The sequence below is a fragment of the Enhydra lutris genome, unplaced genomic scaffold (genome assembly GCF_002288905.1).
Source record: "Enhydra lutris kenyoni isolate GAN:26980312 unplaced genomic scaffold, ASM228890v2 scaffoldscaffold11, whole genome shotgun sequence".
Lineage (NCBI taxonomy): Eukaryota > Metazoa > Chordata > Mammalia > Carnivora > Mustelidae > Enhydra > Enhydra lutris.
Window position 1 is genome coordinate 19,431,472 of NW_019154095.1, and position 9,517 is coordinate 19,440,988.

The 9,517-nt window shown below is 45.0% G+C and overlaps 1 pseudogene; it reads left to right on the forward strand.

The window, feature by feature from the left end:
* The first annotated feature begins 2,260 nt into the window (after positions 1-2,260).
* Positions 2,261-2,686, forward strand: LOC111144384 (annotated as a pseudogene).
* The last annotated feature ends 6,831 nt before the right edge of the window (positions 2,687-9,517 follow it).

The window sequence follows — 9,517 nt, forward strand, 5'->3', positions numbered from 1 at the left end:
TCACACACTCATACATCAGAAGGAGATGGAGCTGTTCCTTCAACAAAAGCTCATTAAACACCTGGATTGTCATGGCTCCGGGCTAGCCTCTGAGGGCACAGGATGAATCCATCTCCCGAGTTCCCTTTAGGGAGAGATGGGACACAAGAGTTTTGATGACATTCTGTAACCTTCCTTTCAGGGACTTGATTCAGCTGGGAACTACACATTTTTTAAAAAGATTTTTTACTTATTACTTGACAGAGGGGGTGGGGAGAGAGAGAACACAAGCAGGGGGAGCGGCAGGCAGAGGGAGAGGGAGAAGGAGGCTCCCCGCTGAGCAGGGAACCCAACATGGGGCTTGATCCTGGGACCCTGGGACCATGACCTGAGCTGAAGGCAGATGCTTCACCAAATTAACCACCCGGGAACTACACGTTTTCTTCGTGATGTCTGTAATTATTTGATTAATTTTTTAACAATCTAATTAACTATTTGATTACTGGCCATCATCCCACAAGACCGTAAATTCTATGGGGGTGTATTTTATCCATTTTGCTCACTGTTGTTTTCCTAGCACAGTGCCTGGCACATAATAGATGTTCCATGAATACTTGTTGAATATATTAATGAATGAATAAGTACTTTTTATAAAAGTTATGATAAGCATCTTATATAGGATATACATAAAGACTGCTGAATGCTCGGGACAGAGATTAATTCCAGATATAAGCTAAAAGGTTTTGAGGAAGAGATGGCCTTGTAAGTCAGGAGCCCAGATTTAACAATTACTATACTCATCTTGGTGAGAAGTAATAGGACATCAACATCTAGAGTAGAAACAATAAGAAGACAGAGAAGTGGATAAGTGAAAGTATTACAAAGGCAACACTGGCAGATGGCGGCTGCCAATGGGATAAGAAGGACAAGGAGAAGCCAAGCATGCAAGGGTTTCCAGGAAGAAAGCAGAGTCACTGGCTTAGGTCAACAGGGCCTAGGATCTCAGATGCAAATGTACTGAGGTCCCCCCCACACCCAGAAAGACGTCAAGCAGAATGCCAGCAATGTGGATCCGGAGGTTTATGAGAAGACCAGCTCGGAAGCAGATCTTTTATTCATCCACACAGAAATTCTGCTGGCAGTTATAAAGGTAGATGAAGCTGTCCTGGGAAAGACTACAGAGAGAGAAAAGCAGAAAACCAAGGACACGTGCTTGAGAAGTATTGCAATTTGGAGCAGGGCTATTTTTTCCATTCAGGAAGACAGAAGGCCAGACAGAAGACAGAAGGCCCATAAAACCCTATCAGATCAGACACTGTCCTACCCTCCATGTTGGGAAATTCACTGTTTACCCCAAGGAGGCCTGGGGCCCTATTCTCCTCGGGTCTAGAGAATACCAGTTCTTTGGTTAAAGGCAGCAACCCCAGACTCTGTTGGCCCCAGAGTGGCTGGGGAAGTGAACGGTTTAGGACCAAGGTGGAGGGCGTACTGAACCCCGGCCATCCTCGTCCCAAATGCCAAGGATAGCTTCTGGTTATTGCTTCCATCCCTAGGATGTGCTGATTTATAGTATCAGTGGCGGTGAGCTTCTTAATCCCCAGGCCAGTCTGACTGGTTTATTATGGGGAATCCTTTGAAACCAACGAGGCCACAAAGCCTTTTCTATCCCTGGTGTCAGAATGTTTTATATCCAGTCTCCTCCGGTGATCATTCTGGAAGCATGGCTCAATTTCTTCCTGTGATCTGCACATAGCCCACTTCATCTCTGTCTACAATTCTACCTGTTGAGAGCTCCCATTTTCTGATGTACCAAGATATTACCATACTAAGCTTGTTAAAATCACTCAAAAATACAGAATGACTTTGAAAGGAGGAGCAATGAAGGGAAGATAATTTTTTTTTGTAAGTCTCCATTATGGTAATAACAGAGAAGCGCTCAGACCAGAGATTTTCATGTAGCAGGTACCCAGAGCTGACATGACTAAAATAGTTACATAAGTATCATGCGGTATAGTTTGAGGCTTATCGTGATATGTGCAAATTAATTAATTCAAATAAATGCAGTAAGCTCTAACTAAATGCTAAGAACAGTGACAGGCAATGAGAACCAAATGAATAAATAGTCACGGGCGCTAAGAAAATAGCTGACAGAGGTAAAATGGCGGGCTCGTGGTGAGCGGCTGTCAGGAATGAAAACAGATATACCTTGAAGAAGATTTTAAAATCAGTTTCTCTTCAGATCATCCTCTTTCATATTACCTGATAAGCATCTTGATTCACCATGGCGTTAGCAGCAGTAAAATGGGTGATATCAAACAGAACTATCTGGAAATATTTATTTCCAATTCAAACCGGAGCTTTATATTGTGTTTGTCATGAATCCACATATTCTTCTCTACCAGAAGACTATAATTGCAAAGTAGAGCTCGCTTTGACATCTGATGGCAGGATGAGAGTGTGCGACCACCCTTCTGTGGACATTCCATAGGAACATACACAACTTATCCCTCGGCCAGATCCTCTGCATAATAATGAAGAAACACATGACCAAGTACTGAAAAGCAGAGTAGAAGAAAAACAATGCACTTTGAGCAATGACCTGTGATAGAACAACTTAGCAAAATGTTCTTTACTATGAAGCACCGTTGGTATCCTCATGGACAGTATCATAGATGTCGTAGGAAACGATCCTCCAAAAGACAGATGATACTGAGGTTTTCAGGAATCGAAAAGATGTTATCTTGTGTCTCATTTGCCATTTGAGAAAATGCATTGAGTATATTCACTAATATATTATATAGCAAAATAATAATAAAATGTGTTCCTCTATTTAAAAAAAAAAGAAAATAGCGGACATGCATTTGTACATAAATGCCATAACTTAAGAAATTAGAGGTGTGGAATTGAGGGCTGAATAAGCTGGAGAAATCTCTAGAGAGGTAGGTCGGGGCGAAGCTGTGAGGGGCTCTGTGGCCTGTTCTCTGGGACATGTGGTATTTAGAAAGCAGTGCAGAGCTGCTATTGGATCTCAAACAGAAGGGAAATAATACAGTTTTAGGATTTATCGATCTATTAGATTCCTGCCCCCCACGTGTCCATTATATCAATGGTGAAAAATAATAACGGTAAATTCTGGATATAATTTTCAGAATGGTGCAGAGAAAACAAATGTCATTTTTTGCGGAAAAAAGATTTACTGTACTAGAAAGATTTTCAGTTAACAAATGAGATTTGATTAGCAGAAATCTGTTTTCAAATGACATCTCTAAGAAGAACTCTTCTGTTTCTATAGGAAAAGAAGACCACTAAAAAAACAGAGCCACGAAGAGGATCGTTAGAGCTCTCCTCCCTGTCACGGTGGTGCCACGGACGGCCAGGATGCTGTCATACAGTTGTGCTCATTCAGATTATAAAGAAGAGGAACAGTTCTCTACATGGATATCAGTTACTTATTCTGAAGTGACACGAGAAAGTAGGGAAGAACAAGCAGTGCTCTCCACAGCCACAAGCAATCAGAAGGTTCTGGAAGGTCTACAAGGAAATGCAGCCCCAGGTAGGGTAGGGTGAGTTCCTCAGCTGTCAAGGCATTCCTTGCTGCTCCAATGTAACTTGGTCATGTGTTTGGCTCAGTTTAACTCTGTCTTTGCCTCTCTAGGGGCGGTAAACAGAGTGGTTAAGAACACAGGCTCTGGAGGCCCCACTGCCTGGGTTCAACTCCAGGCCTTGTGTCTAAGACACTCAGGAAAAGATCTCATCAGGCCTCATCCTCTTCAGCAGGTGTCTATCTGGCAGCATGCTCCCAGCCATCGTCTCACAGGCCACAGGACAGACTAGACAAATCCTTTAAATGGACATGAGTCCTTTGCTGGGTTTGTCATGTGATGGGAAGTTTGTTACCCATGTGTGAGGAGCCCTGTCACTGCCCTTCTCCAAAGGGCATAGGACAGAACCTGAGAGACCCTTGGCCTGCCATCTGCTCCTCAAGAGGCACAAGCCAGACCCTGAGTTAATTCATAAAGGAACTGAGCTGATTAAGCTATGTAATTAAGCCATGTAATTAAGCTATGTAATTATCACATATAATAACATAGCATAGTACATAATAACATATAACAGACAATATCATACATATTTATATATTCACATTACATTCACATTACATATTTTATGTATTTGCATTCATTATATATAATATATTCACTTATATTTATTTTATATACAATACATGGAATGTAAAATGTGATATATAAATATATATAATAATGAAGGAATTTATTTAACAAAGCAATATAAAATGAAGTTATGTATAAATTTAAAAAGAAACAGAATACTTGCTAAATGTTCCACAGTGGTCTAACTTCTATTAAGACCATCACCAATACTCTTCATAATCAACTGTAAGAGAAGACCTATTGCTTCTAGATAGACTCTACTTATTAATAATACAGTCATTCCGCCTTCTCAACTGGGGCTACCTTCCAAGACCCCCAGTGGATGCATGAAACCGGGGCTAGTACAGAACCCTATGTACACTATGTTTTTTCTTACATACACGTCTCTGGTAAAGTTTAATTTATGAGTTGGGCACAGTAAGAGACTGACAAAAACTAATAAGAAAATGGAATAATTATAACGATATACTGTAATAGATGTTATGTGAAAGGCTGTATGTCTCAAGATATTTGATTGGTCTTCACTCATCCTTCTTACGACGAGGTGAGATGACAAAATGGCGGGGATCAGAGAGGAAGTGGAGGGAATGACCCCGGCGCCCAGAAGCAGCGTCAGGTGACCACTGATGTTCTGATGCATCAGGAGGAGGACATCTGCTTCTGGATGGCAGTTGATGGCCAGGTAACTGAGACCACGAGAGCTGAAAATGTGGATAAAGCAGGACTACTGGAATCTTGGGTATGGCATCACTGTCATACTGGTATTATTCCTTCAAAATTTTTTAATATAAAATTTCTATTTTAAGGGGCTCCTGGGTGGCTCAGTGGGTTAAAGCCTCTGCCTTCGGCGCGGGTCATGATCCCAGTATCCTGGGATCGAGCCCCGCATCGGACTCTCTGCTCAGCAGGGAGCCTGCTTCCTCCTCTCTCTCTCCCTGCCTCTCTGCCTACTTGTGATCTCTGTCAAATAAATAAAAAAATATATATTTTTTAAATTCTATTTTAACAAGCCAAATTAAGAAATGTCATAGAATTGGTTATGTCTACTGGAGAATAAAAATTAATTAAAAATTTTTTCATGATAAATATCCAACATCTCAAATAAGGAGACGATAATCCAATACCTGGGCCATCCTCTCCCTCCATGTTCCCACCTGCCATCGACAACAGCCAGTGTTTGACAGTCATATTTTCATTTATCTTTTTGCTGAGAGATGAAAGTGAAATTCTCAGGTACCAAAAGAACACAAATACTATGTCCTAGCTTCAAGCTACTAGCTATACTTCTCTAGTGTACAAATTTCCTTTAGAGCATACTTTCTTTCTATTTCCTCAGTCAGTACCCAAATGCCATTGGTGGCCATGGAAATGCCTCTTATGATGGCCTAAAATAGAATAATCTTTTTATTTTTCTTCCTGCCTCCAAACAAGGAAATGGTAACTCAAGTCTACAGACCTCTAGGGATTCCACAGATCTGCTTTAGCCAGTGTCTGAAATTCCAGAAAATGTATGTAAATCCTTTTACATCTGCTCTTTATATAGGAGAGTTCCAAAGCTTCTCTCAGATTTTTATATGAACCTATTACCTACAAACTGTTAAGAACCTCTGCCTCTGCCACATCTCAAAAGCATAATAAACAGACATTTTTACTTCCATTCCTTAGCTGATTCTCCATATCAAGATTCTGCACCTGTCACCACCTCCAGGATGCCTTCTCTGACTACATCATCTATAACCGATTTCTCTCATGCTTTCCTGAAGAATTTAAAACAGGCCACTTTTGTAGTTATCACAGTCTGTTGAGACCCCATTTGTCTGACAAATATTTATTGGGCATGTATTATGTGCAGGTCACTATACTAATTGAGGTATGCCTTGTTCTCTGCCACACTGTCAGAAGATGGCAAGGAACATTCCAGTATCCAGTATAGATCTTGCACCCAAGGACATATTGCATTTATAGCTCCATTGAATAGAAATAAAAGTGAGCAGTGGCACTTTAGTGGGCTGACATCCAGCTCAAGAAAAACATGTAAAATCAGGCTCATGATTTTTTGTTTCCCCTTTTAAATGCAAAAGGCAGCGTTCCACAGAAAAAGGAAAAGTCCATTTATCCTGAGCATGGTGATAAAGATACCCAAGCAGAGGTTCCCTTCCCTACCCCAATACACTGTTGCACTACCAAATTATTTCAGAATCACAAACTATGTATGCTGATCTCCACCAGCCCTTGTAGTAGCATCTCAAATACACCAGTGTCCATGCGAGCCCTATAGTCAGGTCCGCACAAAAAAACACGCCTGGAAAACAGCTCAACATGAAGTTCCCTTCCTCCTGCTTGGAATCAGAAACACCAAATTCTTACACGAAGGGCAACAGAGCAATTACTAAATATGTTGATTTTTCAATTTTGGGAACATGCATTTTTTTTTAAAGTACTCAGGCCTCTCATGATTAGTGAGTTGTCTACAATAGGGTTTGACGATTATCACCCTAAGGCAGAGAGTAGTTAAACCCTATTGTCACAGAAGCAAGGGGGTGTGCGTGGGGGTGGGGGAGGCGATGTGTCCGATTTCAGCACAAACTTCTAACCTAAATCCCTTCCCTCCTTTTGATAGATGCTATTTTGATGGGGACTAGTTTTGCAAAACTCTTTTAACAGATTAAGCATCCTGTTTCAGTGAAAAGATCTGGAGGCTCTAGCACCGGCACCTTGGACTTAATGCCTTTGATTTTCCATTATCCCACAAACCCGATGGGCTCATCTCCACGGAAGTAGGTGGTTGCAAGGATCAAAGGAGAAAAGACGCGATAAAGCGTCACGTCGTTGTCACCCCAGGTACTGCGTTGCCGTGCTCCCCGCCGGCCAGGTGCACTCGCTCGGCGGCGTCCTCGCCCACGGAGCACGGGCCACGCCGGGAAAGACAGACGAGAAGAGCCTGGGAGGAAGGCAAGAAGGTCACCCCCATCCCCAGGCCGGGCGGGAGTAGCAGAGCCTCACTTCCCGGGCACGTTCGGGAGGGGCGTTCCCAGGGCACCGGGCAGGGAGGCGACACTCCCCGGGCTCCGCTCCGCGCCCGCCGCCCCTCCGAAGCCGTCCGCCTTCCCGGCCTGGAGGCGCCGGCCGGAGCCCGAGCGCCGCCTCGGGAGAGGTGAGGGCGGGGCGGGGAGGCGGGGATGGCGATGGGGGCGGGGAACCGCGCGCCGGGGGCCGTGGGCGGTCACCCAGCGGCTATCGCGGCGCCCGCGCCGAGGCCCCCGAGCCCCGGGAACGGCGTTTCCCGCGCACGGCGCGCGCGTAGGAGGGCGGCCGAAGCCTGGCCCCGGGCCGCGGCGGGAGGAGCGGGCGGAGGGGCCAGCCCCGATCTCTGCGAGCCGAGCCGCGACCCGGGAGGCCTCCGGGGCCCTCGCGGTAACTTCGGAAGCCCAGGCACGGCGGGCGCGCGCTCCCACGCGGGCACGCGCGTCTCGGCGCCCCGCTCCCCCGCGCGCGCTCCGTCTGTTTTTCCCGGTTGCTTTCGCTCTCACACTCTGAAATAGGTCAAGGGGTGGAATTTACACCAGGTACAGCCCCCGGCTCTGATGCAAAAGCGGCTCTCTCTCCCCGGCTCCGGGAGAGCCTTGCAACTAGTCGGTTCCCTAGAGCCTCCCGCCCCCATACCGTGCAGAGAGCGCCGGCGACCGTGGCGCGGACAATAGTCTGCAGAGGGGAGCCGCGGCGAGCCTCGCTCCCACCCCAGTTCTGCCGGCCCTGCGCCCGCCCTCCCCCAGCACACCCGGAGGAGGGGGCGCGACGGGTCGCTTCGCGCGCTCGGGTCCCCGCGCCCGGGGTCTGACCGCCTAGGTGAGTTCGTGCTCTTCCCCCGCCGTTCCGGTCGCCGAGAGTGACCTGTTTACCTTGAAAACTTAGACGTGACCAAAACGGGCGAGCCTGCCCTGCCGTAGGGGGTTGCGGGGTGTGCTTCAGATGCGAACGCCGGATAAATCAGAGCTCAAGAGCTGCAGGGGACATGTTTAGTGTCTCAAAGGTGAAAATGAATTCGTGTTTTCATGGAATACACGCGTCTCTCTCCCTTTAGAAGCTACCACTTGGAAACTGCTTTTTAACTAGCAGGAGGCGGTGAACTAAGATAACTTAAAACCTGAAAGTTTATCAGAATATGTTTCAGGTGATCTGAAAGAACTTGCGGAAATAGTCAAAGCCGACAACAAAAATACAGTTTAAGAAGGAATTTCAAAACGAGATGGTAGGATTTGCATAATATTTGCCGTAGGTGTATCTCATGGTATTACCTGGGTTCTTCGTGGTGAATATCGTAAGCATACAAACGCTTTCTGTAGAAAGAGGGTAAGGCTGTAAACATCTACCCGCAACGCTTTACACCCGTTGGTATGCATGAATTTAAATGTGTATTGAACATTTAACATGTGGGCAGAGAGCTAGAAAATATATCGTGTTGAGGTTTAGGTTCTTAGCAGTATTACAGGCAATGGTTGACATTTAACTCCTTTCAGTGGTTACATGTAGAATCCCTCATGGGACTGATTTGCGTATGGAATCCTTGACATGACTGGCTCATGAATGGTTAATCTGGCCTGAAGTTTAGAGAAGGGAGGACTGTAGGTTTTTCTGTCCTTGATGCCTGACCAAAAATGCAGTGTAAAGGACTCCAGTGCTGGTGAAGGATTTTTAAAGGAGCTCAAAGGGGAAGATCATTTGAGAGGAATGAAGGTGACTCATTCCTGATGGGCCACTGATGGCACATACCTTCTTCTAAAGGACAAGCTGGAAAGCGTCTCCTCACTAAGGAAACCACTCCAGAAGCTACTGCTTTCTTAATGCATTTGGTCAGATTTGAGAAGGGAGTTCTCTATAGGCTCTTCTTTTAGTTCAGAAGAAAGCCTGTCTCTAGAAAGGTTCGATTGTTGTAATGATGTCCTCTGGAAATAATTTGTCCTTTTGCGTGTGTGTGTGTGTGTGTGTGTTTTAATATATCCAAATCACCAAGGCAGTTCAAGTTTTTAATAAAATTGTACTTACCGGCAGGATATGAGTTTGATAATACTATGCATGGTTAATTCTGTTTCCAAGTGGGAGAGGCAGACATGCTTTCCCAGTAAATTTTAGGTCTCTGTTTATGTGGGTTTTCTAAAGCCAAATCTTACCAGGGATTAGGAGGACTCTAAAGAAGGTATTAATGCTTATGGTATTTCCGGCAGGTGGATACGTGAAAACTTCTAGGCTATGTCATTGTAAATAATTCTTAGGCACCTTTAGAGAACTAGTATCCAAAATTTGAACACATTTTGATGAAGGCTCTATCACTGCTTCGAAGAAGGCACAAAGCACCGGACCCGCTTGCC